Raw genomic sequence first — 26456 nt, forward strand, 5'->3', positions numbered from 1 at the left:
AGGGGTGATTAACTGCAGAAGGGCATGAGAAAACTTTCTGGGGCACTGCCAATGTTATATTTCTTCACTGAGATGGTGTTACATGGGTGTAAATATTTGTCAAAATTCACCAAACTAATAAACCTACTGAAAGAGACAAAAAACCTGTACTCTGAAAACTGTAAGAAATCAAAGACACAAACAGATAAGAAGATATCCCATGCTCGTGAATTGGAAGAATCAACATTGTCAAAAATGTTTATACTACCCGAGGCAATCTACAGATTCAAAGCAATTCCTATCCAATTACCAAAAGCATTTTTTCACAGAACTAGAACAAAATATCTTAAAATTTATATGGAGACACAAAAGACCCCAAGTAGCCAAAGCAATATTGAGAAACAAAAATGGAGCTGGAGGAAGAGGCTCCCTGACTTCAAATTATACTATAGAGCTATCGTCATCAAAACAGTGTGGTCATGGCACAAAAATAGAAATATAGATCAATGGAACAGGATGGAAAGCCCAGAAATAAATCCATGCACCTCTGGTCAATTAATCTACGACAAAGGAGTCAAGACTACAGAACAGCGGAAAGGCAGTCTCTTCAACAAATGGTGCTGGGAAAACTGGACAGCTGAAAAAAAAAAATGAAGCTAGATCATTCTTTAACACCATACATAAAAATAAGCTCAAAATGGATTAAAGATCTGAATGTAAGACTGGAAATCATAGAATTCCTAGAGGAATACTCTGACATAAATCATAGTAATATTTTTTTTCAGATCTGTCTCCTAAGCAAAGAAAATAAAACTTTGAGAAAAAAAAAAGAGAAAATAAACAAATAGGACCTAATTAAACTTAAAAGCTTTTGCACTGCAAAGGAAACCTACTGAAAGGGAGAAAATAGTTCCAAATGATATGACTAATAAAGGGTTAATACCCAAAATATGTAAACAGCTCATACAACTCAACATCAATAAAAACAAACATCCCAATTTAAAAATGGCCAGAAGACCTGAATAAACATTTTCTTCAGTCCACGGGCTCCCTTCATCCCCTCTGGCATCTTGCTACTGACCCCCTCTTCTCATATTTCCAATTGAGCCAGACTTAGGTTCTGACTGGGTCCCAAAGTCTTGATGGCCTGTGGGTGGAGGGACAGACAGGAGATTCCCAGGAGCTCTGCTCAGCTCAGGACCCTTGGCTCTTTCTCTGTGACCTTTATCAGGGCCCATATCTTGAGCCTTATCACATAATGAGTTTGGTACATTTCATTCATAGGCCAATAAATCAGAAGGTACTCCTCTCTCAGAAGGTACATAATTTAGGTGATAACCTCAGTCATGCCAACATGCTGCTGCTTAGTCGCTTCAGGTGTGTCCAACTCTGCGTGACCCTATGGACTGCAGTCTGCCACACTCCTCTATCCATGGGATTCTCTAGGCAAGAGTACTAGAGTGGGTTGCCATGCCTTCCTCCAGGGGATCTTCCTGACCTAGGGATCGAACCCAGGTCTCCTGCATTGCAGGCAGATTCTTTACCACTGAGCTACCAGGGAAGCCTCATGCCAACATACCCCCACTGCAAAAATGTTTAAGGGAGCAGTTTCTAATTCTGTTATCACAGCTCCCTGATTACACATGTGTCACAAAGACATCCACGGCTACCACACCTAGGAGCCCAGAGCCGAAGTCTTGCCAAAGCCGGCTCACCACCCAGAGGAAGACAACTGGTCTACACTTCCAAATTTGCTCACTTAGATTGCAACTTGCTCAGCTTCTTTCAAAGATCTGGAAATTCCATGGCTTGGCTGTGAACCCTGGAAAGTTCACTGGAGATGGCATCACTCATCCTCCATCTTTCACTAATGGGACACTGAGGCTTGGTGAGGCCATGTGGCTCAGCCAGAACTCAGGCCTGCTGCTGCCTTAATGCTTGCCCCATTTCACCCCTCAGGTTTCTGGGCCCATGGAGTCAGCCTCTTCTAGTGCTTTCCTCACCCCTTCCCCAGCAGCCTCCCAGACCATCATCTCTCCCCACATTGTTGCTGCAGACTCTTATGGTTTCCCTCCTCCAAGTCTCCGCTTCTACCCGTCCATCCTGGGTGACGTGTCGAGTCACTCTCTGACCTGAAAATTGTCAAGGGCTCCCCCTTCCTGCCAAAGAAAACCCAAAAGCCTTGGCCTGGTGTTCAAGGCCCATCACCATCTGATACCAACTTGCTAATAGCTTCCCATTCCCCTTGACCTCTCCTCCCCACAGACCCTAGGCCCAGCCTAAATCAGCTGGTTGCTGTTCCTAGTATCTCCCTTCTGGCTCTGCATTTGGTCATGCTACTTCTTCTACTGAGTTTGCAAGACTGGACTACCCACTGCTCACCTGTCACCTCCACCTGTCCAAACCACCTTCCTATAAGGCTTGACTCAAATGCCCTCTCACCCCAAGAAGCTTCCCCATACTCCACTCCCAATGGAAATTATTGCTCCCACCTCAAGACCCTTGGGCTCAAAACCTTGGGCTTCCCAGGTGGCACTAAAAAAAAAAAAAAACCTGCCTGTGAATGCAGGAGACATAAAAAAAAAACAAGTTCAATCCCAGGATCAGGAAGATCCCCTGGAGGAGGGCTTGGTAACCCACTCCAGTATTCTTGCTTAGAGAATCCCTTGGACAGAGGAGACTGGCAGGCTACAGCAGGCTACAGTCCATAGGGTCGAACAGAATCGGACAGGACTGAAGTGACTTAGCACCACACACAAGACTCTATGATGGATAAATCTTAAGCCTTAGGTATTTATGTGCCTGTTTTCTCTCCTAATAGGATACAAACTTTCTCAAAAACAGAGTACATATTGATTTGTCTGTGTTTCCCACAGGCCCAGCATAGTACCTTTTATTCATTGATTAATTCTTTCATTAATAATTTACTGAATGGAATTTCGGAGTCCAAGAGACCTGAGCATGAGTCCATAGCTCTATTTATCTCCTACTAGATAGATGACCTGCCTCTTGAGAAACCTGTATGCAGGTCAGGAAGCAACAGTTAGAACTGGACATGGAACAACAGACTGGTTCCAAATAGGAAAAGGAGTACGTCAAGGCTGTATATTGTCATCCTGCTTATTTAACTTCTATGCAGAGTACATCATGAGGAATGCTGGGCTGGAAGAAGCACAGGCTGGAATCAAGATTGCTGGGAGAAATATCAATAACCTCAGATATGCAGATGACACCACCCTTATGGCAGAAAGTGAAGAGGAACTAAAAAGCCTCTTGATGGAAGTGAGAGAGGAGAGTGAAAAAGTTGGCTTAAAGCTCAACATTCATAAAACTAAGATCATGGCATCCGGTCCCATCACTTCATGGGAAATGGATGGGGAAATAGTGGAAACAGTGTCAGACTTTATTTTGGGGGGCTCCAAAATCATTGCAGATGGTGATTGCAGCCATGAAATTAAAAGACACTTACTCCTTGGAAGGAAGGTTATGACCAACCTAGATAGCATATTAAAAAGCAGAGACATTACTTTGTCAACAAAGGTCTGTCTAGTCAAGGCTATGGTTTTTCCAGTAGTCATGTATGGATGTGAGAGTTGGACTGTGAAGAAAGCTGAGCGCCGAAGAATTGATGCTTTTGAACTGTGTTGGAGAAGACTCTTGAGAGTCCCTTGGACTGCAAGGAGATCCAACCAGTCCATCCTAAAGGAGATCAGTCCTGTGTGTTCATTGGAAGGACTGATGTTGAAGCTGAAACTACAATATTTTGGCCACCTCATGCGAAGAGTTGACTCATTGGAAAAGACCCTGATGCTGGGAAGGATTGGGGACAGGAGGAGAAGGGGACGACAGAGGATGAGATGGCTGGATGGCATCACCAACTCGATGGACATGAGTTTGGGTAGACTCTGGGAGTTGGTGATGGACAGGGAGGCCTGGTGTGCTGTGATTCATGGGTTCTCAAAGAGTCAGACATGACTGAGCGACTGAACTGAACTGAACTGAGATAGATCATGCTAGTAGTATGATCTTGAGCAAAGCACTTAATCATTCTGAGTCTCGGGTTTTCTCCTCTGCGAAATGAGGATAAGACCTAAACCACAGTGTTACTGTAATGATTAATGAGGTGACATATAGGATATGCTTAGCACAATGCCTTACACATATTAATAGTAATTATTCAATTAATAAGGCAATACTAATAATGAAAATAAACATAGCTCCTGCTATGTGCCTGGAATTGTGGAGAATGCTGGGGCTACAGAGGTAAATAAAACAAGGCCCATGCCTTTGAAGACTCAGAGACCAGTGGAGAAGCAGACAACGAGGGAAATCTAGGCTCCACATCGTACAGGGTGAGCTATGACAAAGACACCCACTGGGCGCTCTAGAGCTTCCGGAAGGGGCCCTGAATCAGGGCTGTGCCCCAGGAGGCAGGAGCTCTGGGAAAGCTCCCAGAAGAGTGATGTGAGCAGTTTTGGAAAAACTAGTGATGATGATCCAGGGGAAAGAGGCAAAATAGGCAAGTGGGGCACAAGGCACAGCATGAGACAAAGGAGCACAGCGCAAGTCAGAGCACCGCTGTACCCTTCACACAGCCGGTGCTCAGTAAGTATCTGCCTAATAAGAGGCAGCCCGGGGTGCAGGGCAGAGCCACAGGATCGCCTGCCACAGTCATGGTGGGTGACCCTTGGAAAGTCTCGTCCCTGTCCTGAGCTCACTGTCCTCAAGTGACCCACTCCCTGATGCTAAGGTTTGGGAAGGAAGCCGAGCCTTTGCTTGGTGCACCCTTGCTCCTCCAGCTGAGTCAGGGAGGGGCATGTTTTCACCTGCTCCATTCAGGAGTCTGGCCTAAGAGGTTGGCACCACCCTCTTTAGGTCACACCTGTGTCTGAAGCAAGAAACACTAATCACCTTACAAGCACTGTCACACCCTCTTCCTGGGAAATTTTCCTTTTCACAGCTGGGGTGGAGAACCCAGAGACTCCAGAGAGCTACCTGGTATCAGGTTCTATCCACAGGACACCTGCTGTGGACTAGGGGCAATCACAGAATTCGAGGCAAAAATAAGCATCCTCAGTGAGTGTAATTTTTGTTTATCTGGTAAGAAACAAATAAACTGCATTTTAAACATTTTAAAACAATCTTTTTGAATGGAAAATTACTGATTTATATAAAACTGGTCAATTTTGTCAATGCAATATTTTCTTCCGATTTTATTAAGATACGACTGGTATGTGTGTATATGTGCTCAGTCACTAAGTCGTGTCCTACTCTTTTTCGACCCCATGGACTGTAGCCTGCCAGGCTCCTCTGTCCATGGGATTTCCCAGGTAACAATACTGGACAAAAGCAAGAGCAGCAACCTGAACATCCAGCCCCTCCAAGAAGGGAAGGGAGGGTAGATGGGGAGAGGGCAGGTGTGTGAGTTACCTATGGCTTCTCTAACAAATTACCACAAACCTGGTGGCTGACAACAACACATAACTTTGATTCAAGTGATGGAAACCTAGTTTAAGCTTGTTATTGTTTAGTCGCTAAGTCGTGTCCAACCCTGTCACAACAGTAACCCACCAGGCTCCTCTGTCCATGGAATTTCCCAGGCAAGAATACTGGATTAGGTTGCCATATTCTTCTCCAGGGGATCTTACCAACACAGGGATCAAACCTACATCTCCTGCATTGGCAAACAGATTCTTCACCATTGAGCCACCTGGGAAGCCCAGTTTAACCTTACGTAAGAAGAAACAGAACAAGCAAAAAACAAAGTGTAAGTAATGTATTTGCATATTCAACATAATTGTGGGAAGGACAATGCACAGCTGACTTATGCATGACTGGATCCAGAAACCCAAATGATGTCAAGACTTCCTTGTTCTAACTTTGTGCTTCATCTCTGCTTCTTCTACGTTGACTGTCGGACTGTAGCTGAGCATTCCCATCTGGCATAGAACATGTTCACTCTTGAAAAGTATTTTTAAGTCATCCAGGATCCAAAAAAAGCACTAGTAACAATTTTCCTTTCCAGGCTTTATGTATGTTATTGTACACACATCTGACACGCCCTAATATGTGTGCTCACATATATACAAACATGCATACATAATTATTTGTTGTTGTTTAGTTGCAAAGTTGTGTCTGACTTTTCTGCGACCCCATGGACTGTAGCCCCCCAGGGTCCTCTGTCCATGGGATTTCCCAGGCAAGAAGACGGGAGTGGGTTGCCATTTCCTTCTCCAGGGGATCTTCCCACCCCGGGGATCAAACTTATGTCTCCTGCTTGGCAGGCAGATTCTTTACCACTGAGCCATCTGGGAAGATCACATAATTTTCTAGGGAGCATTTATCGTGTGCATATGGCTTTGTAGCCTACTTTTGTTACTTAGTACTCTTTTATGAAGATTTTCCTTCTTATTAAACTTTATTTGAAAATGGGGGGAAAGCACACAACTATTCTTACAGTTTGGGCTCCAAGGTCAGAAGTCTCAAATTAGTTTCCCTGGGCTGAAATTAAGCAGGGCTGCACTGCCTCCAGAAGCTCTAGAAGAGAATCTGTTTGTTTGCCTTTTCCCCTTCTAGAATTACATGCGCATGGCCCCTTTGTCCACCTTCAAGGTCTTCTGTGTCAAGTCTTCCTCTGTCTCTCTCTTACAGGAACCTTTGTGATGACACTGAGCCACGTAGATAAACCACAATAATCTCCCCATCTTAAAATTCTTACACGCACATCTGCAAAATCCCATATAAGGTAACATCGGCAGGTTCTAGGGATTCAGACATACATGTTTGAGGGACCGTTACTCAGCCTCCCACCACTGGGAAGCCCCCCCAAGCTGATGGAAGGAGACATGTCTCACACACACCCAATGAGGAGGAGGCAGCCAAGCCAGCTGCTGAACTGGAGTCACATCCCACACTCTTCTGGAAAGTCATGAGTTGAAACTCTCAGCCACCATCCAATCTTGGGGGTTTGTGATTTAAATAAACGCTCTCATGGACCCCTACCTCCACCACCATATATTTAAAGCAGAAACTTGGGGAGCAGAGTCTCAGAGCCTGGAAAACTTTGCTGCCTACTCACTCTTGCAAAGGGCCCACTCCTCCTAGGGTTCCTCACAACACTAACTGGAAACCACCCATGAAGCCCACCACTCTTGATTTTATTCTTTTTTTTTTTTGACTGCTTCAAGTCTTAGTCGTGGCATTCAGGGTCTTTCGTTGTGGCGGCATTCGGACTCTAGTTGTGAGGTATCATGTGGGATCTTAGTTTCCCTACCAGGAGTCGAGCCTGTGTCCCCTGCATTGCAAGGCAAATTCTTAACCACTGGACCAACAGGGAAGTCCCACCTGCCCTTGATTTTAGACACTTCTCATCTGTCAGAGCTCTCTTGCCCTGCCCACCCCATAGCTGACTCTCACCAGGCTGCCCTGAATAATGCCCTACACATACCTCAGTCCAGAGATAATCAGACACTGTCTTCAAGCTCACTGGAGAGATGCCACTTACATAACTCACTGTTCCTGCCTCAACAGTTTTACTTCTTCCCAGATTGCCCTGCCCTCTAATAATAATATGAACGATAATACTAACATTGCTGTGTTAATATTATGGCAGCTACTCACCATGTACTAGGCACTGGGCTAGGCATTTTTCAATATATTGGCTAGTTTAATTTTCATAAGCATCTGATATAAGGTGAGATCTATTATCAAGTTTCATAGATAAAGAAACTAAGATACACAGAAGTGAGATAAATGGCCCAAAATCAGAAGTCGTAAGAGACAAAGCTGAAATCTGAAATTTATATCTTAGTCTGTGCCTTTGGCATAACCAACCATCATTCAAGTCTTCCATAATTAACCACACCCAGCAAGGATTCTACCCTTTCTCTGGCATCCCAAAGCCAGATAATAATAATAATAAATAACCTGATTTTAAATTTCAGCAAAGGACCCTAAATAGACATTTTTTCTAAAGAAGACACACAAATCACAACCAAGTATATAATGGTGCTCAACATCACTAATCATCAGAGAGAAGAAAACCAAAACCACAATGAGAGAGACTTCGCCTTCCAATGCAGGAGGTAGGGGTTCGATCCCTAGTCAGGGAACTAACGCTCCATATGCCTTGAGGCCAAAAAAACAAAAACACATAATAGAAGCAATGTTGTAACAAATACAATAAAAAATTTTAAAATGGTCCATGTCAAAAAAATATCTTGAAAAAAAAAAAAACTCAGTGAGATATCAACTTACACCTGTTAAGATGGCTGAGTCTAAAGTTTGTATGGGAACTTCCCTGGTGGTCCAGTGGTTAAGAATCCTCCTTGCAATGCAGGGAATGCAGGTTCATCTCTGATGGGAGAACTAAGATCCCACATGTGACAGCACAACTAAGCCCAAGCGTCAACCGAAAGATCTCACACGATGCAATGAAAATGCCCTGTGCCACAACTAAGACCGGATGTAGTCAAATAAGTATTTTAAAAAATAAATAAAGTTTGTATGCAGGCAAAAGTCCCAGGATAGACAACACAGTATTGAAGATGAGGAACAAAGTTGGAGGACTGACACTATCCAACTTCAAGATTTATTACAAAGCTACAGTATAAAGACAGTGTGTATTGGCAAAAGAATAGACAAACAGATAAATGGAATGGAATAGAGAGCCCAGAAAGAGACCACATAAGCATAGTCAACTGATCTTTGACAAAGGAGCAAAGGCGATACAACAGAGAAAAATAGTCTTTTCAACAGATGCTGGGACAGCTGGACAGTCATATGCAAAAAAAAAAAAATAATCAAGACAGAAATCTTACACCCTTCACAAAACTTAACTCAAAATGGATCACAGACCTAAACGTAAAATGCAAAACTGTAAAACTCCTAGAAGGAAACACAGGAAAAAACCTAGGTAACCTTCAGTATGGGGATGACTTTTTAGATACAACAACAAATATATAATCCATGGAAGAAATAATTCATAACCTGGACTTCATTAAAATTAAAAACTTTTGCTCTGAGAAAGACACTGTCAAGAGAATAAGGAGACAAGCTACAGACCAGGAGAAAATATTTGCTCAAGACACATCTGATAAAGAGCTGTTATCCAAAATATGCAAAGAATTCATAAAACTCAACAATAAGAAAATGAAAAACTCAATTTAAAAATAAGTCAAAGATATGAAAGCACGTCTCCCTAAAGAAAATGTACAGCTGGAAAATAGCATATGAAAAGATGTCCAACATTGTATATTATTAAGGAATTACACAATATTTTAATGGTGCTGAAAATAAAAAGGAATGCAGGGTGTCAGCCCTCCCCCCCGACCCCCGCCGCCCACAGCTGCTGAAGCAGAAGCTGCATTGCCAGATCCCCAAGTGACATGGGCTTCCCAGGTGGCTCAGTGGTAAAGAATCTGCCTGCAATGCAGGCAACTCTGGTTTGATTCCAGGGTTCAGAAGATTCCCAGAGGAGGACATAGCAACCCCGTCCATTAATCTTGCCTGGGAAATCCCATGGACAGAGGAGTCTGGTTGGGCTGCAGTCCACGGGGTCGGAAAGAGTGGGACACAACTGAAGCGACTGAGGGCAAGTGACATGTGCATGTGAAGGTCTGGGAAGTGCCGAGTGAGAGGAGGCACAGTGGGGACACTGGTGCCGCTCCCTGCTCATGAGACGAAGAAAACTCACTTCTTCTTGGCTAAAAAAATTAGGGACTCCCTTGATGACCCAGTGGCTGAGGCTCCATGCTCCCAATGCAGGGGGCCCTGGTTCAATCCCTGATCAGGGAACTAGATCCCTCAAGCTGTGCCTAAGAGTTCACATGTAGCAACTAAAGAGCCCGCATGCCACAACTAAAGAACCAGCATGCTGCAAGACCGGCACAGCCAAATAAATAAATGCATATATTTTAATTAAATTTTAAAATAATAAAACAGTGCTGGGAAAATTAGACATCCTTACACATACATGAAGTTCAATCTAAACTTTGTACCTTGTATAAAAGTTAACTATCATATATATAAGTGTAAAATGTTAAACTACAAAACTTTAAAACATAGGAGAAAGTCTTCATGATCTAGAGGTAGGCAAAGAGTTCTTATATTTGACACCTAAAGCACACAGGGCTTCCCTGGTGGCTCAGACGATAAAAAATCTGCCTGCAATGTGGGAGAACTGGGTCCGATCCCTGGGTTAGGAAGATCCCCTGGAGAAGGGAGCGGCTACCCACTCCAGTATTCTTGTCTGGAGAACCCCATAGACAGAGGAGCCTGGCGGGCTACAGACCCTCAAAGAGTCAGACACAACTAAGTGACTTTCACTAACGCACAATACCAAGCATTGGGGAGGATGTAGGGCAACTGGAACTCTCACATATTGCTGGCAGGAATGTAGAATGATACAGCCACTCTGGAAAACAATTTGTTGTTTTCTTCTAAAGTTAAACATATAATTACATGTGCCCCAGCAATCCCATTCTTAACTATTTATTCAAACAAATCAAAAACCTACGTTCACATAAAAACCACCAGTGCTAAAAACTGAAAACAATGTCCCTCAACTAGGGAATGGATAAACAAATAATAGTATAGCCATAAAATGGACAATTATTCATCAGTAAAAAGTGACACATTACTGATTCATTCAACAACACTGATGAATCTCAAATGTATTTTGCTAAATGAAAGAAGTCAGAGTCAAAAGACTATATGCTATATTATTTCATTTATATACATTATGGAAAACAGAAAACCACAGTAATGGAGAACTGATCACAAGGGGTTAAGGGCGGTGGGGTTTACTACAAATTGACAAAATGGTGGAATTTGTGGGGATGATGGAAATTTTCTGTATCTTGATTGTGGTGGTAGTTATATGACTCTGCATTTGCAAAAATTCATAGAGCTAAACACTCAGAGTGAATCTTATTCTATGTAAATTAAAATTGAAAAAAAAAACTGAGGGACTTCCCTGGTGGTCCAGTGGTTAGGACTCCACACTCCCAATGCAGGGGGCTCAGGTTCAATGTGTGGTCAGGGAACTAGATGCTCCAGGCCGAAACTAAGACCTGGTATAGGCAAATAAATTTAAAAATAAATAAAATTTTTAAAAACTGCAATTAAAGCTCTGTGATTCACAATAAAGTGTAAATTAATAAATTACCTTTTTTTTTCAGTTCAGTTCAGTTGTGTCCCACTCTGTGCAACCGTATGGACTGCAGCATGCCAGGCTTCCATGTCCATCACTAACTCCCAGAGATTGCTCAAACTCATGTCCATCGAGTCAGTGATGCCATCCAACCATCTCATTCTCTGTCACCCCTTCTCCTCCTGCCTTCAATCTTTCCCAGTATCAGGGTCTTTTCCAATGAGTCAGTTTTTCGCATCAGGTGGCCAACGTATCGGAATTTCAGTTTCAGCATCAGTCCTTCCAATGAATATTCAGGACTGATTTCCTTTAGGACTGACTATAGTCCAAGGACTCTTAAGAGTCTTCTCCAACGCCACAGTTCAAAAGCATCAGTTCTTCGGCGCTCAGCTTTCCTTTTAGTCCAACTCTCACATCCATACATGACTACTGGAAAAACCATAGCTTTGACTAGATGTTTTTAATATGTTGGTCATAGCTTTTCTTCCAAAGAGCAAGTGTCTTTTAATTTCATGGCTGCAGTCACCATCTGCAGTGATTTTGGAGTCCAAGTAAATAAAGTCTCTCACTGTTTCCATTGTTTCTCCATCTATTTCCGTGGAGTGATGGGACTGGATGCCATGATCTTCGTTTTTTGAAAGTTGAGTTTTAAGCCAGCTTTTTCACTCTCCTCTTTCACTTTAATCAAGAGGCTCTTTAGTTCCTCTTCACTTCCTGCCATAAGGGTAGTGTCGTCTCTATATCTGAGGTTATTGATATTTCCATTTTCTTATTGATATTTACTGATGACCATTTTTTTTACAGTGTAATAAAGGAAAAATCCCCCAGATAGTTCCAAAATGCTATCAAGGCTAAGAACCATAGCCCAAGGCAGTTATTTTCCCACATAGGTGTGTACATAGCTCCCCTAGGGCTACCTTTTCTTCCCAATCTTCTCAAGTCAAGTCTCCCCTCCCACCCCAGTGGGTCATCAACAAAGACTCACTGAGTTGTAAAAGCTGACCCATGAATGCTTTCAGAATGAAAGTGGAGATTGACTGAACTAGGAATATTTCATTTGGTGAAAAGGAGACTCAAAACATACAAGGTTATTGTCTTTAGGTATCTGAAGGGTGACCAGGTGGAAAGAACAGAAATGCTTTGTGTTTCTAGTGGGAAGCCAGGAAACAATGGGTGGAAAGGGGACAAAGTCCAAAATAAGGAAGAGATCTCTAACAACCAGTTAATTTGAAAATAGAATGAGATACCTCACGGAAGGAGTGAACTTCTCAGCCTCAAGGACTAAACAACAGACGTGGGTTGACCACTTATCTAATATTTCATACAGGGAATTTCAACACTGTATAAATGATTAGAATCAATGGCATTTTACTTCTAGGTCAGTTCTAAAATTCATGAAGTCTCAAGCACTGCACAACGGATGCTGAATTGCCCTAGACTCCTTAACTGAGTAAAATTTGAGAAATACTATGAAGTCCTACCTGCCCCAAATCTCTCCTCTGCCTGAAATTCCCTCTTACTTTCACAAACACTAAATAATGCTCAAGTGGAAGGTAATGTGTGAAAAAAAGTATTGCTGGGGAGATAAAAAGAGGAGGAAGACATGGCCCAGTGCCCCAACTGGCTACCTCATCCCCCAGGAACTCAGATTAACTATCACTTCTAAGGAAGCCTCCCACTGCACCTAAAATCTGGCTTAAATATTCTCCCTATGTGTCTTAGTTCTGGGTACTTCTCGTAGCACACATCATACATCATTTTCCACTCTCTTCATCTGACTGTGAAGTCCATGAGGACAGGGAATAAACAGATGCACAAAATAAACACCCAGAATATCTAAAGAGCTCTTATGTTTACACTCTCTTTCTGGAAAGCTCTCCACAGGCTTTAAGAGCAACCTGAAGACAAAAGCAAAAGTGTTAGTCGCTCAGTCGTGTCCAACTCTTTGTGACCCCGTGGACTGTAGCCCACCAGGTTCCTCTGTCCATGGAATTCTCCAGGCAAGAATACTGGAGTGGGTAGCTGCTGTTCCTTTCTCCAGGGGATCGTCCCAACCAAGGATCAAACCCGGTCTCCTGTATTGCAGGCCAATTCTTCACTACTGAGCCACCAGGGAAGTCCATAAAAATGAAAGCGAGAGACTAAGCCCTGCCTTTTCATGTCCCGAAGGCATATATGCTAGTGTCTTTATATAGACTAAATAGCTAATAAAAAGATAGAATCAAAGCAACGTCATCTAAGGAGCAAGAGAGTCCACGGGCTTCTAAAGTTTTGCAAGAAGGAAAGACCAAATTATTGCCTCTTTTTCAGAGAACTTATAAGAAGGAATGTAGCAGAAAGTTCTGGAAAATCCATACGTGTAAGGTGAGAGTTAAGGTTTCAGTTCAGTCACTTAGTCATGTCCGACTCTTTGCGACCTCATGGACTGCAGCACAACAGGCTTTCCTGTCCATCACCAACTCCCAGAGCTTGCTCAAAATCATGTCCATTGAGTTGGTGATGCTGTCCAACTATCTCATCCTCTGTTATCCCTTTCTCCTCCTGCCTTCAATCTTTCCCAGCATCAAGGTCTTTTCCAATGTCAGTTTTTCACACCAGGTGGCCAAAGTATTGGAGCTTCAGCTTCAGCATCAGTCCTTCCAATAAATATTCAGGACTGAGTTAAGGTTTAGAGACCCTCTCTTTTCTAGTGTAATGCCATTATGTTAAAAGCACAGCAGAGAAACAAATTTATTTGTAACTATCTGAAACCTAATAGAACATGAAATAGGATAGTCAATTAAATTATCTATTTAAATTGTGAAGCCACCCCTTTGTCACAGTTCTATTTGTTGAATGACAGTGTGCAAATTTAGACATTTTCCATCAAGATAGAAACTAAAAACGAAGAAGGATACACCACCATCTTGCAGTAAGACCCAGCACTGCGCTGAGATGGTTCCTCCCAAGGCTATTCACTGGCTGTATGTTGTCTGGGTGTGGAGTCACTGGAGACAGGTAGGGGTCCTCAGAAGTTAAGAACTAGAGTAAACAACAGACATGACTAGGAATCAGGAGAACCTGTTCTGGGGTTCCCTTGAAGGAACTGGAGGCCTGGAGGCCTCCCTTCTTCTTAACATACTTCAGGCAAGATCAGAACCACCTAGATCAGAAAGCCTGAAGGTGAATGAAATGGGAGAAGACAGGAAGAATAAATAGTATATTACCACTAATGTTACCAGGAGGCGAGGGAGCTGGTATTGGATTATCTACGAGCCTCAAAACTTCTTGAAAAATAAGTTTACCTTTTGGGACTTCCCTAGTGGTCCAGTGGTTAAGATTCTGCACTTCCATTGAGGGGAGCACGGGCTCAACCCCTGGTTGGGGAACTAAGATCCCACATGCCTCGGGGCAACTAAGCCTGAGAACACAACTAGAGAGAAGCCCATACAGAAAGAGCCTGCACGCTGCAACTATGACCCAACACTGCCAAGAATAAATAAATATCTGAAAACTTTTTATTTAAAAAAATGATAGGTATTATGAAAATAGCTGCTCATTCCAAGCTGAGGAGGATGGCTGTGGAAGATGCCATGTGTTGCTTTTTAGTAAAAATTAGTCTACGTTCCTTCTCTCTGTCACCATTATGGACATACAGACAGGTAAAATCCTAGTGGTTTACATTTAGAACACGACTGAGTTCAGTGTTTGCATCTGTGACTTACCAGTTGTATATACTCCTATAAGCTATACCACAAGGCATCCAGACTTTGATGAACATATAAACCCTGGAGCATCCGGACTTCACCATGGCCTCAGCCTCCCAGTGGGAAACCAGGGAATGCTAAAAGGGTTGCCATGAAGATTAGCTGAAACAATACAATGTAAAGTGCTTAACACTATCTCCAGCACTTGGAGCTCTCAATGAATGGAAACTAGTATTGTTACTATTCTTTCATTTAGTTTCTGTCCTTTCAAACTTGAGTTATCTGAAGGTTTACATGTGTGTGTGTGTGGTTGCTTTGATTTTTGCCTTGCGTGTAGAATTGTGTAGATAAGAGCCCTTGTACACAGGGCAAGTTCCACACAAGACAGTTTCTGTTCCCAAGAGTATGTGGACCAGTGCCCCAGGAGTTTGCCCCCAAGAGGCATGTGTTTGGGTGTCTGCAACTGAGCAGTGTGTGCACGTGTACATATGTATACACATACTGTGTATACATAAAACACTGTTTCCTCTGAAGACTTTTGTTGTCAAGGAACAAATTCAAAAGTCATTTCCTCATGTTTATCAGCATATCAGCCAAGGTTAGTGAGTGGCCAGATAATTAAAAATCGACTGTTCAAAGGGGCAGATCTTGTTTTAACTGAAGCCTCTTAGAGGCTTAGATATATGTAATGTATATCTATATCTTAGGTATATAGATACCTAAATATCTCCTAGATAGTGGAGAAAATGTGATGACTGGTTATAAGCAATCTGGTCTATAGGTTGGTGTGGGTCACCAGGCTGTAGACGTCACAAGGCCCTCTGCCCAGACTTCCCAGTCAGAGTAGGAACCCTATTCTGTGGTGCCCCCATGTCTTGCAATACCTTTGCTGCTGCCCTTCCATGGAGGTCCACTCAGGCTCAGGAGGGCTAAAGTCTAGGAAATAGGACTCCAAGCTCTGATCAGCCTCTGCAGTCAGCTTCTTGACTGTGCCAGGACTCTGGGGGTCACCCCGCAGAGGGGTTGCAGTGTGATGCGAAGGTTTCGTGCACCAACATCAAAGCCAGACAAACCTGGGCTTAACTCCCAGTGCCTCCACCTCTCAACTGTTAATTCAGTGATTTTCTCTTCCTAACCTCCATGTCATGTTTCAACTATGAAACATGGATTTTTATATATTTTTTTAAATTTATATATTTGACTGCAGGTCTTTTTGTGGCACACGGAATCTTCAACCTAGTTGTGGCAGGTGAGATCTAGTTCGTCAACTAGGGATGGAACTCAAGCCCCCTGCATTGGGAGCAAGGAGTCTTAGCCACTGGACCACCAGGGAAGTCCTTGGATGTTTTGAAAATAAAATTCATCAGGTTATTGAGAAAATTAAGAACTTGAAGTGAAAAATCCTTAGTAAAGTGCCTGATATAAGGTGATGTTCATTTAATAATTATAGCTAATATTTATTGAATATTTACTCTGTGCCTGTCTACACGGGCATCATTTCATTCAATCTTTACAACAGTGGCAGAGTAGTAGATAAAAGTATTATAATCCCCATTTTACAGGTGAGAAAGCTGAGGCACTGGCACAAAGTCACACAAGTAATAAGAGAGAAATCTGAGCCCAGGTAATCTAACTCATACACTGTCATTTTTAATATTATTATTATCAACAAAAACAACAACTCAAAAAGGATTCCAGTGCCAACTGTGGAGGGAATTGCTCTGCCATCAGATTCCCCTCAGATTCTTTTCATGTTAATGTTAATGTGCATCCTTTCCCCCTGCTTCTTATCCAGATTTTAGCCACCATTCACTTATTCTCTCAACAGACATTCACTGAGCAGCTACTATATGCCAGGCACTGTGCTTGGCTCTGAGGACATAGCACTGACAAAACAGTGAAGGTCCTTGTCCTCAGGGAGCTAGGGGCTGAAGAATGAGAGGGGTCAGTCATGCAGAAGCCAGAGACTCTAAGACGGGCATGAGTGTGGCTGACACGAGCTAAGAAGGGACAGAAGGGCAGAGTGGCTGGAGCACTGAGCAAGAGGAGAAGGCCCCTGCCCCTCCCTGAACTCCAGACCCGTAGTTCACAAGGTGATGGCACACACCTCCCTGATGGTGCCCAGAGCCCTTGAATACAATATGCCCAAAATACAAGTCATTATTTTCTCCAGCCAACCCCCCTCCACTTCCCTGAGCGGCCACTGATCAACTAAACATCCAGTGGCCCAAGCTAAAGACCTGTTGAACATCTCTTGAGTTTGTCCTTTCTCAATCACCATAATCCTTGCTTTGGTCCAGCCCTCATCATCACTTGCCTGAGCTGCTGGACTGACCCTAACTGCCTCTTCACCTCCAACACCTCCTTCAGACTGCTGCCAGAGTTCTTCCCAAAACAAACACGTGAACATATAACTCCCTGGGTGTAAAAGCCCTCGTGGTTCCTTTGTAGTCTCAGGATGAAATCTTAATTCCTTGGCCTGGCAGATAACACCCTTCATAATGAAGGCTTAAGCAACGTTTCAGCCTTATCTCCCACTAGTTGTCCACATGTCTCAGAGCACTAGCCATAGCTTATGACTTTCCCATAGCACCAGGAACAGCACATGCTGTTCCCTCTGCTTAGAATTCCTCTTCTGTTCCTCTCTCCCAGAAGTACTACTATTCAGATACTTTCAGATACAGCTCATCTCCTTGATACAGCCTTCCCTGATGTCTCCAGGAAGAACCATCCACCTCGTTCTCCCAGGATCTATCAGCTCAATTCAGTTCAGTTCAGTCACTATCGTGTCTGACTTATTGTGATCCTATAGACTGCAGTATGCCAGGCCTCCCTGCCCATCACTAACTCCCAGAGATTGCTCAAACTCATGTCCATCGAGTTGGTGATGCCCTCCAACCATCTCATCCTCTGTCATCCCCTTCTCCCCCCACCTTCAATCTTTCCCAGCATCAGGGTCTTTTCCAATGAGTCAGTTCTTCGCATCAGATGGCCAACGTATTGGAATTTCAGCTTCAGCATCAGTCCTTCCAATGAATATTCAGGACTGATTTCCTTTAGGATGGACTGGTTGGATCTCCTTGCTGCCCAAGAGTCTTCTCCGACACCACAGTTCAAAAGCATCAATTCTTTGGTGCTCAGCTTTCTTTATAGTCCAACTCTCACATCCATATGGGAGAAGACAATGGCACCCCACTCCAGTACTCTCGCCTGGAAAATCCCATGGACAGAGGAGCCTTGTAGGCTGCAGTCCATGGGGTCGCTAAGAGTCGGGCACGACTGAGAAACTTCACTTTCACTTTCCACTTTCATGCATTGGAGAAGGAAATGGCAACCCACTCCAGTGTTCTTGCCTGGAAAATCCCAGGGATCGGGGAGCCTGGTGGGCTGCCGTCTGTGGGGTCGCACAGAGTCGGACATGACTGAAGCGACTTAGCAGCAGCAGCAACACATCCATACATGACTACTGGAAAAACCAAAGCTTTGACTAGATGAACTTTTGTTGGCAAAGTAACGTCTCTGCTTTTTAATATGCTGTCTGGGTTGGTCATAACTTTTCTTCCAAGGACCCATAGTACATGATATTTACAAAACAGCTATAGCATTCATCAAATGTGTTCCTGGTTATTTGGTTATACAGCTATCTCCCCACCGGACTGAGCTCAGAAGGGCAGGGACTGTGCCCTGTTGAGCACAATGCCTAGTACACAACAGATGCTCAGTGAGTGTTTAGTGAAAGAATGAATAAAAAATGATAGACCCTAGAAAAAAGTCAATGATATTGTAAAGTTAAAAAATAGATAAATAAACTAATTTAAAATAAAAAATAAATAAATAAATAAATTCCAAACTTAGTCTCATTAGCTCAAATCAAAAGTCTACAAGAAAGCCTGAAGGCTAAGAAGTTACCAAAACTAACCTTGTCTTACCACCCAGGAATCATAGACTGTCAGAAATAACCAAAGCCAAGGGAGATACTAAGGTCTCAAGATTAGTGATTTATCCAAGGTCCCCCAGTCAGATGTCATGAGACCAGAACTGGAAGCCAAGACTCCTACCTCCTAGTGCAGGAAGGGCCTATCCAAGCTAACCTCCATCCACAATTCACAGATGAGGGGAGTAGGGACTTCCCTGGTGGTCCAATGACTAAGATTCTGCCCTCCCAATGCAAAGGGTGGGGGGCAGGTTCGATTCCTGGTCAAGGAACTAAGATCCCACATGCTGCAACTAAGAGGTTACATGCCACAGCTAAAGATTCCACATATTGTAACTAAGACAAAAAATGATTCTACATGCCACAACTAAGACGTGGTACAGCCAAATAAATAAATAAATAGTTTTAAAACAATAAAACAGCCCTCTGTTTAAAACAAACACAAGGGGAGCATTGTTTTGTACAAAGATCATTTTGTACACAGGGCCTCCAAGAAGGTACCCCTAACTCAACAAGTTAGTTCTGCTATTGGGTGAACCATGTCCCACCAAAATTCATATGAGAAAGTCCTAACTTCCAGCAGCTCAGAATATGACCTTTTCGGAGATGGGGTCTTCACAGAGGCAATCAAGTTAGAATGAGGTCATTGGGGCAGATCTTCATCCACCAGTATGACCAGTGCCGTTATAAAAAAGGGGATGTTTGGATACAGACACATATACAGGGAGAATGCCATGCAACTGTGAAGATGACCATTTTATATAAACGACTTGAGCATCACTGGATTTTGGTATCCATTGGGGGGAGGTCCCACTGGACCCTGTGGGGCCAGTCTCCCACAGATATGAAGAGACAACCATACTTTGTTACGGCAGCCGTAGCAAATTAACAGAAGCTCTCTAGCAAAGTGGTTCTCAAAGTGCAGTCTTCCAGTGGGAAACGAGGGAAAAATAGAATCAGCACCTCCTGGGATTTGTTAGACAGGCAAGACCTACCAACCAGAAACTCTGAGATGGGGACCCAGCATTTACGTCTCAGTAAGCCCTCCAGGTCATTTCTGATGCACACCCAACTTGGGTTCTTTTTTTCTTTGGCTGCACTGGGTCTTCATTATGGCACTCAGGCTTCACTTGTTGCAGCGCATGGGCTCTAGAGTGAACCAGCTCAGTAGTTGCAGTGCACAGGCTTCTCTAGTTGTGGCTCAGGCTTAGTTGCCAGGAAGCACGTACGATCCTAGTTCCCCGACCAGGGATCAAACCCGCATCCCGTGTGTTGGAAAGTAGATTATTAACCACTGGACCACCAGGGAAGTTCCTACCCTGGGTTGATTAATGCACCCCCAAAACTTATGTTCACCCAAGACCTCCGAATGTGACCTTATTTAAAATTAGGGTCTCTGCAGATGTAATTAATTAAGATGAGGCCATACTGAGTTAGCATGGGCCCTAAACCCAGTGACCAGTGTCCTTTTACACAGAGAAACAGAGACACAGACACACAGGGAGAATGCCGTGTGACAACAGAGTCAGAGACTGGAGTGATGTGTCTACGAGCCAAGGAAGCCAAAGAGAGAAGCCAGGAAGGACTCTTCCCTAGAGTTCTCCATTCCTGCTAATATCATGATTTCAGACTTCTAGATACTTTCAGCCTCTAGAACTGCAAGAGAAAAAGTGTCTGTTGTCTTAAGCCATCCAGTTTGTGGCACTTTGTTACAGCAGCCCTCAGAAAATAATTCTGTATTCAATACAAGAGTCACACGCTATATGTGGCTATTTAAATGTAAATTAGTTAAAGTGAAAAAAAATAAAAAATTCAGTTCCTCAGCTGCACTGGTCACATTTCAAATGCTCAATAGTCACTGTGGCTTGTGGCTACTGTATCTGATGGCACAAATACAGAACATTTCCATCAGAAGCAGAATGGCTTTCACATTTTTAAATGGTTGAAAAATTAAAAGAATCATAATATTTTGTGCATGTAAAAATTATACAAAGTTCAAATTCAGTGTCTATAAATAAACTCTTATTGGATGACAGTCACATCTGTTCACTTGTGCACTAGGACTGCTTTTGTGCCACAACAGTTGAGTTGAGTGGTTGTGACAGCGATTACATGGCTCATTAAACAAAATATCTACTATTTGGCCTTTTTCAGAAAACATTTGCCCTACTTTTTTCTAGAGCAAGTTTACGCTGCTCTAGAGGATAATGAACAGTGACAGGAAAAGATATTTGAACAAATTTGCACAATGCTGAGCACAGAGGGACCTGTTCTGAGATGTCCATTGGCATGTACTTCCCAGACCAGAGTGAATTCAAGATTACACACTTTTATTTATATGCATATAATATGCATATAAATAATAACCACATATGAACACTCACACATGTACATTATTCACAATCACATATACACACAGTATATGTTTAGAGAAGGAACTAAAGGGACACAGACCTGAGTATTAATGATGGCTGTCTAAGCAGGAAGAGGAGAAGGGGACTGTGGAGTCTATTTCTTCTGATATTATTGCCCTCGGTATTTTTTTTATTCTTCTATAATAAGGAGATATTGCTTTTTTAATAAGAAAAAAATCTGCCTGATTCTAAAATCAAGCTCGTAACCTCTCTAGCATATTGAAAAGGCTGGGCTTCATGCTTTCTTTCCCCAGGAAAGGCTCTGCTTGCCCCACCGACACTGACATATTGCCAATCGACTCTTCCTCTCAGGGCAGAACAGTGCCACCTGTACCTGTGGCCATGAAGCTCTACCAGCAGAATGTTAGGTATCAGTAGCCAAGCAGGAACACAGAAGGCCTTCTGGTCACCCCTGAAATCCCCGGGAACTGCCCATTGGTTACATACAGGAGTCTAGCCAGTGTGCAACAGTAACCTCTACTTCCAGGACAATCAGCAAATACATACAGCTACTCTTAGAAGGCAGGATCCACATGTGAGGCTTACCCAACACTAGGCAGAGAGCCTCTGAAAACCAGCCCACTTTTAAGACCGAGTTGATGACGACCTAAACTCAGGGCACCTGAGTTCAAGGTCCTGCTCTGTCACTAACTCCCTGGGAAACCAGAGTCCTTCTATTTGTCCTCTCCTGACCTCAGTTTTGCCTCTGGTGAAGGGTCAGCCTTGGATGAAGTGACTTCCAAGTTTCCCCTCAGCTTCAGTCTGGGCCACTCTGGATCCTCCAGTTGTGTGTGTATGCCTGGGACAGGGTCCAAAGAATTCCTCAAGGGTCAAACGATTAACCATTGTACTGGGTCAGTTCCAGAAAGGACTCAAAAATTAACCTGGTGGCTCCTGTTTTCCCTTCAATCTTTACCATCCTGCTCTGGTGAGGCACCATTCCTCTCCTGCCTGCACGGTCCTGGTGCCATCCCCTAACCCTCTATCCAAAGTGCCCTAGTCCCTGCCTCCCCACCCCCCCTCCTCCTAACTAAACCACATCGATCCTCACCCCTTAAACCCTTTCTGACTTCCCAAGGCCCTGTGACCACAGCTCTCTGTTCACCTCAATATACTGCACTCGGTCCCACTGGAAGGCGTTTAACACAGACAGACTGAGGTTGTAGTGACCACTCCTACGGTTACTTCTTCCTACCTGGTTACTTCTCTTGGGAGTAGAAACTGCACTGCGTGTGTTCCACCTTTTATTCGATGTATGGGTTCGTTGTTGAGAATGCTGGAATATTTGAAATGCCTTTCACTGAGCTGAGAAACAAGGCCTGACCACGGGGAAATATCCCTCACTCTTCAAAGTACTTGTAAGCTCTCTTAGCTCCTGGGATTCTCATGGGACCCCTGTGAAACAAGTCAATCACTTAACTGGAGTGTGAAGCATGTAACATGGATGTGAAGCATCTCCTTAAGGCCACATGGCAAGTTGGTGGTAGAGCCCCAGCATATGCCAGAGTTTTCGCCTCCCAGTTCTGGGCTTCAGTATGTGTGGCACACAGCAAAACCATAGCCTCACCCTCTTTTTAAGAAATTATAGCTAGCTGCAGCCTCCATACCAACACATGGATACACACACACACTTCATGAATACCTCCCAATGGGCTCCAGCCTGCTTGGGGCTTCACCTCTTTAGAATCTCGGACTGTTTTCCTCCCCTCTTTTGATGTATTATTTACTTGGCTAGGTCTTAGTTGTGGCACACAGGATTTTCCGTCTTCTTTGGGGCATGTGGGATCTTTAGTTTCAGCCTGTGAACTCTTAGTTGTGGCATGCGGGATCTAGTTCCCTGACCAGGGATCAAACCCAGGCCCCCTGCATTGGGAGCACAGAGTCTTAGCCGCTGCACCACTAAGGAAGTCCATCCCCTTTTTCATTATCATCCTTTAAGGGAACGACAGTTTCCAACCAGTACACTTTTTGAAGAGATTACAAGAGGCCAGGAGATGCTGAACTTGGTCCTACTTGCTCTGGTGTGCGCCCCTCAGCCCCTCCTTGTGCACTAAACTGCTTACCAGGGAGAAGAGAGGCATAAGAGCTTTAGATTGTGGGCAAGCACTCCAGCTCACAACTGGGAGCTGGGCTTGCCAGCGGAAATATCTTTGCCCTGTCCAGTGTCCATGGAACCATACTGTCTCCTCACAGACACCACCTTTGCTGTTTAGCAGGGTCATTTAGGAATCTCTAGATAAATTCACATGTTCATATATATATGACTCTTAGGTGCCAGTGTTTTTAGACAGGTGCATTTATGCTAGTGTGTGTGCAGTATGTAGGTATAATGCAGACATCCATGTGTGGCATCTGCAAGTCCCCTCTGAAAATGCATATATGTGTAGATGAGTATGTGCGTGGGCATAAATCACCATTCACCCATCAGTTCAACACAGATGTGTTGTTATTTCAGGCACTGTGCCAGGCTCTGGGCTGAATAAGACACAGTATATGGATGGGTACACACCAGAGTACATGAGTGGAAGGTGTGTTTTTCAGTACTATGTAAATGTCTGTGAAATCACTGCACATATGTATGTGTACATCAGGCCCACAGCAAGCTAGGATTGCATACGTGAGGGCACATCTTGTTGATGCTGCTACGCTCTCTCCCCAAGCCCCAAGGATCAGATCTAAACAGCCCTTGCCTGAGCCTCGGGCAATAGAGGCATCCTCTGCCCCCTGCTCTGCCAAGGAAGAAGCCTAAAGTGCTTTGTCCCCTCAACATTCCAGCCATGCCACCCTCCCCACCCACAGGGGGGTGAGGCAACATTTCTTGATAACAGGGCACCAAGAGTCCAGGCTGCTGGAAACCACCTGAGCTTCACGTGGTTTTACGGTTTCACAGTTAATGTTTGGCCCTGGGTTATTTCTATACTAGGAGGTAAGCCGGAAAAGGCAGGGGAAAGATGGAGACAGGGGAGATAAGGTGCCAGGACACTTGCAGGAGGCACCCACCCCAGCAGTCACCTCTGGCACCCCAATACCTGCAGTGTTTCAGGCCCTACCAAAGGAGGGAGCCACTCAAGCAGGAGAGAGCAAGGGCTTCTGGGAACAGGGGTGGAAAAGATAGCCCCTGCAAAATGCACCTCAGGAGGCCAGCATCCCCTCTACAACCTTCAAATGGATCCAGGAAGCTCCTCCACCAACACGTCAGCTGGCCTCTGTGTGGTCACCTCCTAGACACAAGAGCTCACTACTTCCAAGATGCTCTCTTGAGAGTTTCTCTTTTATCCTGGGACAAAAATCAGCCTCCCAGCAACTTTCATTCATTGGTCCTACTTTCCCTTTCAAAAAAAATTATTCTTCCTGGGAATAACTTTGATTAATAAATTTGATTGATATCTCCAGAAGGTTCCTATTTCAAATGCTAATACATAACCTGGGGAAAATACAGTATTAGTTTAGCAGACTTTCTCTAGTTGCCGAGCACGGGCTCTAGAGCTCGTGGGCTCAGTAGCTATGGGGTGTGGGTTTAGTCGGCCTGCAACATGTGGGATCTTAGCCCCCTGACCAGGGATCAGGGCAACTAAGTTTGTGCACCACAACTACTGAGCCTGTGCTCTAGAGCCCATGAGCTGCAACTACTAAAGCCCAAGTGCCTAGAGCCTGTGCTTTGCAACAAGAAAAGCCACCGCAGTGAGAAGCCCATGCACTACAACTAGCGAATAGCCCTCACTTGCTGCAACTAGAGAAAGACCTTGTGCAGCAACGAAGACCCAAGCCCCAAGGATCAGATCTAAACAGCCAAAAATAAAAATAAACAAATATTTTTTAAATCCGTACATGAATGTCCACAATAGCCAAAACAATAAAACAACTCAAATGTCCATCAATTGATGAAAGGATAAACAAAATGTAGCATATCCATATATGCTGAATAATGGAATGTTATTCAGCATAAAAAAGAATATCGATACATGCTACAACATAGATGTACCTTGGAAACATTACACTGAATAAAAGAAGCCAGACACGAAAGACTGCATATTTCCACGTATACGAAATATCCTACATAGGTAAATTCATAGAGAAAGTAGATTAATGGTTACCAGGAACTGAGAGAAGGGAGAAACAGGGTGTGACTATATATGTTTTCTTTTGGGGTGATCAAAATGCTTTGGAACTAGACAGAGGTGATAACTATCACATTGTGTTTGTACTAAATGCCACTGAACTATACCTTAAAATAGTTAACTTTATGTTGTGTGAATTGCACTTCAATTAAAAAAAAAAGAAAGAAGACCTGGGCTATCAAAGCCATTTAAATAACTTTGTGGGCCCTGCCTTCTCACCAAACTGGACACCATGCCTCTGCTTAACAAAGGCAAGGAACCACAGCTAGGGACTTTTCCAACCCGACAAGCCAGGGAGTCGGGGCTTCCCTTCCTCACTCTGTCTCCACCTCAGCAACTCTGTCTCTCCCTCTCTGCCTAGTGAGGCCACAGTTGCCCCCAGAGCCCTCAGAGGTGTCAAAGCAGGAAATTAGGGCAGAGGGGAGCTCCTGAGCACTGACCATCCTCTAAGCTCACTGTGTGGCTCCTTCACAGTTCCCACAATAATTTACCAGCTGCCCAAAGCATCAGTCCTGTTAAAGCGGTGTATGCAGTGGGCCCAGGTTCTATCCTTGGTCAGAGGCGCAGCCAAAAAAAACGGTTATAAGACTACAGTTCAAGTTCAGGTCTTCGCTCTCCCAAATGAATGCTTTTAACCATGACATGACCCCACTTTATTTGCAGGCTGACTAGTCCCGGAAGGGTTCTTTATCTCCCTCCTTTCCTCATACAAGTTCCTGTTTCACACCCTACCTCGTCCTGTCCTCTGAGCACCAAAAACTCCAGGCAAGTGGTTTCTTCCTCCTAAGTGTTTTCTGTTTCTAAGCGCTCTCCTCAATTGTTCCCGATTACTCCAGTCTAAAGCCAAATCTCCTTAACCTGAGAATCAAGGCCTCTCAAGATCTGGCACCAGGTTTCTTTTTTTTATCACTCTGCTCCACACACCCAATATTCTAGCCCTTCTTTCTCTGCCCTTCCCTGAATCATGTCCTTTCTTGATGTACCATGCCCCTGGAAAACCCTCTCTCCCCACCTCCACAGCATAGCCAAATCCTGACCCTTTGCTCTGACCCCACTTGGTATCTTCTTTGAGTTCAAAATTTACGCACACATACACACACACACAGGCTTTCATTCTTCCTCTAGTTCTCATGGGTCTCTATATAGATCTTTAGGCATGTGTCCCTGTGTGAA

At 43.9% G+C, this 26456-nt stretch overlaps 1 protein-coding gene across 10 annotated transcripts in view; it reads right to left on the reverse strand.

Moving 5' to 3' along the window:
• SLC5A1 (solute carrier family 5 member 1) overlaps positions 1–26456 on the reverse strand; it is a 102971-nt gene that overhangs the window by 68468 nt on the left and 8047 nt on the right. Inside the window, exons 2-3 of one of the 10 annotated variants that reach the window (XM_081542206.1) lie at positions 14017–14152; positions 11147–11913 (exon numbers count right to left, since the gene is read on the reverse strand). The exons of the other annotated variants lie outside the window; for them this stretch is intronic. The gene's annotated coding sequence lies outside the window, so the exon portion shown is untranslated. The remainder of the gene's footprint in view (positions 1–11146; positions 11914–14016; positions 14153–26456) is intronic. 10 annotated transcript variants of the gene reach the window in all.

Source organism: Giraffa tippelskirchi, chromosome 11, assembly GCF_054371585.1.
Source record: "Giraffa tippelskirchi isolate mGirTip1 chromosome 11, T2T-mGirTip1v1.2.pri, whole genome shotgun sequence".
Classification (NCBI taxonomy): domain Eukaryota; kingdom Metazoa; phylum Chordata; class Mammalia; order Artiodactyla; family Giraffidae; genus Giraffa; species Giraffa tippelskirchi.